This window comes from Genypterus blacodes, unplaced genomic scaffold (assembly GCF_046128005.1).
Source record: "Genypterus blacodes isolate CSIRO-AG114 ecotype Tasmania unplaced genomic scaffold, CSIRO-AGI_Gbla_v1 ptg000342l_1, whole genome shotgun sequence".
Lineage (NCBI taxonomy): Eukaryota > Metazoa > Chordata > Actinopteri > Ophidiiformes > Ophidiidae > Genypterus > Genypterus blacodes.
In genome coordinates, this window is record NW_027467127.1 from 208,937 (window position 1) to 215,000 (window position 6,064).

The 6,064-nt window shown below is 45.2% G+C and overlaps 2 pseudogenes; both read right to left on the minus strand.

Annotated features, from left to right (window-relative positions):
• Positions 1 to 314: 314 nt before the first annotated feature.
• On the minus strand, positions 315 to 2,555 carry LOC142988691 (tripartite motif-containing protein 16-like; annotated as a pseudogene).
• A 932-nt stretch (positions 2,556 to 3,487) lies between these two features.
• LOC142988706 (general transcription factor II-I repeat domain-containing protein 2B-like) lies at positions 3,488 to 5,138 on the minus strand (annotated as a pseudogene).
• Between the last annotated feature and the right edge of the window lie 926 nt (positions 5,139 to 6,064).

The following is a 6,064-nucleotide window of genomic DNA, read 5'->3' on the forward strand; positions in this document are numbered from 1 at the left end:
CTGTGAACCATAAACTAAGCACACCGCTTTACTTTTGACTTCTGTAAATAAGTACCGGAGAGGTGTTTTCTCCCTTCTGATTGGTCAGGACGGCGTGATTGTTCTGTTGTGTGTCTGACGTGTGATTCAACCCAATGTGCTGCATGTTGATGTCAACTGCTTACAGACGTTAAGGGCCCACATCAAGAACAAAAGCTTTCAGGTTAGTTCAGATTCAGAACTAAGAGTGTTTCTACTGACAGAGTCCAACACACACTCACTGCTATTACACAAGAAGAGAAGAGGACACAAGGACACGTTGTCTTTAACAGAGCATCACATCCACATTTTATTATTTCACATCATTTCAATGAGTTCAAGATGGTAAAGTCATCACATTGGGAAGTTTTTCTTAGGAAGGCCCGTTTATCAATCAACATGAGATTCATTGATGGCAAAAGCTACAAATGATTCTGAACCTGAGGCTTTGAGCTTTCAAACCCTCTGTGATAAGTGTTCAGTCACTACAACTGCAGGGAGAGTATTTACTGTCACTGTCACACGGTGGTTCAGTTCTCTCACCATGCTTCTGAATAATCCAAACTATATTCTTTACTGGAATATTGATCCAAATATCAGTGTCTCACACTTGTGTTCTGTGTTTCCATCACATCATCAATCACAGGAAGCAAAATCACATTCAGCTATTAAAAGTCCGGCTTTTTAATGTTGGCAAAGCAAATCATCATACTCATAATCATACATCATCATGTCATGTTCTCATTGCTATAAAATGAATATTCTACTATCACCTAGCAACCACTTCCTGTAGCAAATCAATGACAAAGAAAAAAACATCCACAGAAACCAAAACACTCCCGTTGTGCTTTTGCATATTTAGGCTACTTAAGTTTACACAAGGTGGCGTTGTTTCCTACAGAAGGATAAAGCCAAATTCCAGCATAGAGCGGCTGAGTGAATGTGGTCTGGACTCTGTGGAGGAGAGTCATGGTGTCAGAGACGCTGTAGAAGGACAGAAGACCTGCAGGCTGATCCAGGTACACTCCTACTCTGGAGGAGGGAGAGACTGAGAGAGGAGTGTTGATACTGTTATGTCTGAAAGACCACATGTTGTAGTAATGATGTAATGACCAAGACTTTTCATTGTTTCCAAATAGACTTTCACCCCCTCCTCTTTTAATATCCTTGTATGTCACTGCTACTATAACTCCTCCTCCGCTCCTCTCTACCACCCAGTAACAACGTCCAGTCAGACTCTCTGTACTCAGGACCTGAGGTTGGTAAGTGAATCTGTCTGGATGATCAGAATATGACTGAGGTTTCTTCATCCATGTTACTTTTCTGTTCCCCTCAGATAATAACAGACGTGTGTGTGCTGTGTTTGGATCCATTGTGATTTCCTGTGAATATCTTAAGAATCCAGCTCTGGTCTTGGGCTCTGCTGGTGACAGTGAAACATCCAGATCAGTCAGTGTCAGTGAGATCTTGGTCCATCCCTCACTCAGCATGTTCTGTAGTTGATCTCTGACCTTTGACACAGCCGCCGTCACCTCCTCAAAGTGACTCAGAGGACGGATATTGATGCTGGCTGAGTGTGTAGATTCACTGACATGTGGCAGTGAGGGGTAATTGTGTAGAAACTGGATGTGATCCTCTGTGTGTGACAGCTGCTGCAGCTCAGCATCTTTCCTCCTCAGCTCAGTGATCTCCTGCTCCAGCTTCTCCTGAAGCTCTTCAGCTCCACTCACTTCAGTTTTCTGCTGGGATCTGATCTGCTGCTTCACATCAGAGCTTCTTTTCTCCATGAGACGGATCAGCTGGCTGAAGATCTCCTCACTGTCCCTCACTGCTTTATCAGCAGACTAATTGATGTCCTTCACCTCCTGCTGAAGCACCTTCACGTCTTTCTGTCTGTCCTGGATTCTCTGCTGGACTTGTTGTCGACTCTCCCCGAGCTCTCTCTGCCTCTCCTTCCTCTTTGCTGCAGCTGAGACTGTGTGGTGACCTTTATGTTCATCCATAGAGCAGAGATAACAGATACACTGCTGATCAGTGCGGCAAAACATCTTCATTACCTCATCGTGAAGAGAGCAGATGTTCTCCTGAAGCTTGTTGGAGGGCTCCACCAGCTTGTGTTGCTTAAATGTTGCTGAGTCATAGTGAGGCTGGAGGTGTTGCTCACAGTAAGAGGCCAGACACTGCAGACAGGACTTGATGGCTTTCAGTTTTCTCCCAGTGCAGAAATCACAACCAACATCTGCAGGTCCAGCATAGCAGTGATCAGCAGGAGCAGCTTGGAGTTCTGTCTTCTTCAGCTCCTCCACTAAATCTGCTAACATGGTGTTTCTCACCAGGACAGGCCTCGGTGTGAAGGTCTGTCTGCACTGAGGGCAGCTGGGGATTTTCTCCTCCTCCTCCTCTTCATCCCAGTAGTTGTTAATACATCTCCTGCAGTAGCTGTGTCCACAGGGAATAGTCACCGGCTCCTTCAGCAGATCCAGACAGATTGAACAGCAGATTCTTTCTTGATCCAGCTGAATTCCTTGCTGCGCCATTTCACCTTTCAGTTCAGTGAGCGGCTGAGTTTCAATTTCGCACAAAAGAAATCTTCAGCACTTGTTGGCTCCACCCTCTCTTAAAGTGACAAACCTTTGAGGTGAAGAAGGAAGTCAGAGCACAGGGAGGAGCTGCTGTGTTCAGGGAGGAGGAGTTTGACCAACATGCAAAACACAGAGCAGAGATCAGAGAGCAGAGCAGAGCAGAGCCAGTGGATCCAGACCAAACTGTTCCTTTCTATTATCTCAGGATAGTGAAGGCTCATCTTCATCACTGAGATTATTCCATTGATTTAACTTTGATTCATTAACTTTCGATTAAATAAACTCTTATATTTCCCCCCTGGATCCAGACCAGCACCAAACTCTAAAGGCTTCTTCTTCTGTGCTCCACCCTTCTACAGAGCTTCATCTCAGTCCATTCAACATTTTGAGTCAAGCTGTCGTCAAACCCACACACACACACACACACACACACGCACACAGAGGAGAGAAGGAGTGTGGAGATACTGTGAGTGTTTAGTAAACTACAGGGACGATCTCTGTGATGCATTATGGGAGAGGAACAAGTCAGAGTGACAGAGTGGTGTGTGAGCCAGCCTGTGTGTGTGCAGCTACATGTATGTACAATATGTGTGTGTGTGTGTCGTTTATACTGAACACACTATGATTTGTATTTGTGTACTTGTGGGTTTCTGTGTGGAGCTGAAGCAGTGATTGACAGGCAACCGGGTCATGAGAGCACTATGTGTGTGTGTGTGTGTGTGTGTGTGTGTGTGTGTCAGTTCAGTGCCATCTACAACTACTTTATTTGTAACTAGTTACCTTTCACAAACACTGTAAAGGTGCTCTGCAGTTTGTTAAAGGAATGCAATTGATGAACTTCATACAAAAAGCAATACATGTTCTTTTTCAGTTCATTTGACTTCAGTTCAGTGAGAGAAATCCAGTCTGGCTTGGGCTTGAACAAGTGCATTGAAATGTGGCTGAATGTGTGAGGTGGATATGTGAAGGCCAGCTGAGAGGGGATCATCAGTGATAGAGGATCTGTATCTGGATTGGTTGAACTTTATCAATGAGAATGTCTTTTCCTGTACGTAGGTAGATCCAAAGAGGACTAGAATCTTCTGAGCGTGCCTCCTCAGGTGTGGAACCTTCTCCTCTTTGAGAGAAGAGTACAAATCCAACAGTGAGACGGACTTCAAGTGCTCTGCCAGAAGTGTGTCAGACTGCAGGTCAGTGAGTTCCATCTGAACATCACTGGGTGCATTATCCACTCTGCAGGTGAAGGGAGAGGAAACCATGTGCATTTCACTCTCAACTGTTTGAAGGTCTTGACATGGCCTTGAAAACTCACCATGCAGTGCTGCTAACATTGCTGAGTACCTGTGGAGGTGATCAGCTGACGGTGCTACTTCCTTTAGTGTTGGCGAGTGTGTGAGAATGCTGTCCTTCGTTTGGCTTGAGAGAAGCTGCAACTTTCTCATAAAAGCCTTCACTGCGCTGTACATTTCATGCACAAAAAGGCCCTCGCACTGCAGTTTGACATTGAGTTCATTCATTAGTGCAGTCACAACATCGACAGCAAAACCAAGGTCTGCCAGCCAATCTGTGTGTGAAAGCTGTGGGACGTCATTTCCTTTCTTCACACAGAACTCCTGATTCTCCTCTCTCAGGTCCCAGACGTTTTTTCAGCACTTTGCCCAGGCTGAGCCACCTGACAGCTGTGTGCTATCTTATGTCACCATGTTCAGTCTCATTCTCCTCCAAAAGTGCAACAAGCTGTCTGTGATTCATTCACTCTTGCCCTGATGAAGTGAACTATTTTAGTGACAACATCAACAACATGGTTCATTTTTAACACTGACTTACACAAAACCTCCTGCTGTGTAATACAATGCAAACATGTCCATTTCTGCCCAGGGTTCATTTCTGTCACTTTATCTTGCATTCTCTTCAAAAGTCCAACATTTCCCCCCGTCACATCTGGACAACCATCCGTTGTCACACCAGCCAGCTTTTCCCTTTTGAGTCCCAACTTGTCCAAACATGCATTTACCTCGGTGAACAAATCAATCCCAGTTGTTGTCCCTTTCATTGACTGTATGGCTGCCGGCTCCTCCGTGATTTTGAAGTCTGCAGTTATCCCACGGAAGAAGATGAGTAGCTGGGCAGTGTCACGTACATCGCAGCTCTCATCCAAAGCCAAGGGGAAATAGTCAAAGTTGACCGCTGTGTTCTTCAGCTGAAGCTCCATATTTCCCTGGATGTCCTCTCCCCTCCTCGTTACAGTGCGTCGGGAGAGGGGCGCGTCCCCAAAAGCGCCCTTTTTCTCCGGGCATATTAGTGCTGCAGAGTCCAGCAAACACTCCTTGATGAACCCTCCGTCAGGAAACGGCTTACTTTTTCTGGCGATTTTGTGGGATATGACATAACTTGTCTTGACAGCCGCATCTCTGTGAGTGCAAAGTTTTGTGAAAAAAATCCTTGTTGGTTTCGCAGTTTAGCTAGCAGAGCATTGGACTCCCTCGCACGCTCTTCATCAGACACATTCTTGTATTTCTCTTGGTGATTGGTGACGTAGTGGCGATTCAAATTGTAATCTTTGAACACAGCGACCTGTGTACCACAAACTAAGCACACCGCTTTACTTTTGACTTCTGTAAATAAGTACCAGAGAGGTGTTTTCTTCCTTCTGATTGGTCAGGACGGCGTGAATGTTCTGTTGTGTGTCTGACGTGTGATTCAACCCAATGTGCTGCATGTTGATGTCAACAGCTTACAGACGTTAAGGGCCCACATCAAGAACAAAAGCTTAGTAGCAGGATCCTCTGTGTCCTCTCCACTTTCACAGGAAGGGTCAGAGGCACTCACAGAAGTGGAGAAGTCCAGCGAGTAATCTGTGTCAGACTCACCCTTGAAGCTTGCGTCATCCGATGAGTCGAACAGTTCACTGGTAGATATAGGCTGCATGATCATTTCTCTGGCCTCTTCCTCACTGAAATGCCTCTTCGTCTTTGCTCCAGGTCTTTCTCCTTCTCTGCTCACTGATGAAATGACCCCTCAGCAAAGCTACCTGTGTATCTTTGGCTGTGAAAGCAGCCAGGTGCATAAACAAACCAGCAGTTGTTTTTGTTTTTTAGCATAGCAAAGGCAGGAGGCTCCTCTTCACAGATACATGTCCACACACATACACACACCTGACACACACACACACACGCCACACACCACACACGCCACCTGGTAGTCACACGGATCCATAATAAGTGTCAAAGATACAAGAATTTCATGCATCGGCCTACAATTGGAAAGTGGTTGAATTTTGTGGAAAACACTAAAAATGTCAAATATCACCACTTTTCTTCATAAAGAAATGCTGACATTAGAGAATTCATGATTTTATAAAAGAATGGCAAGAGAGATTAGAAAATGTGGTTTCAATGGAAGTCAATGGTGCCATTTCTGCCTCGAGGGTGTCCAGTGTGAGTATTTGATACTACATAAAAAAC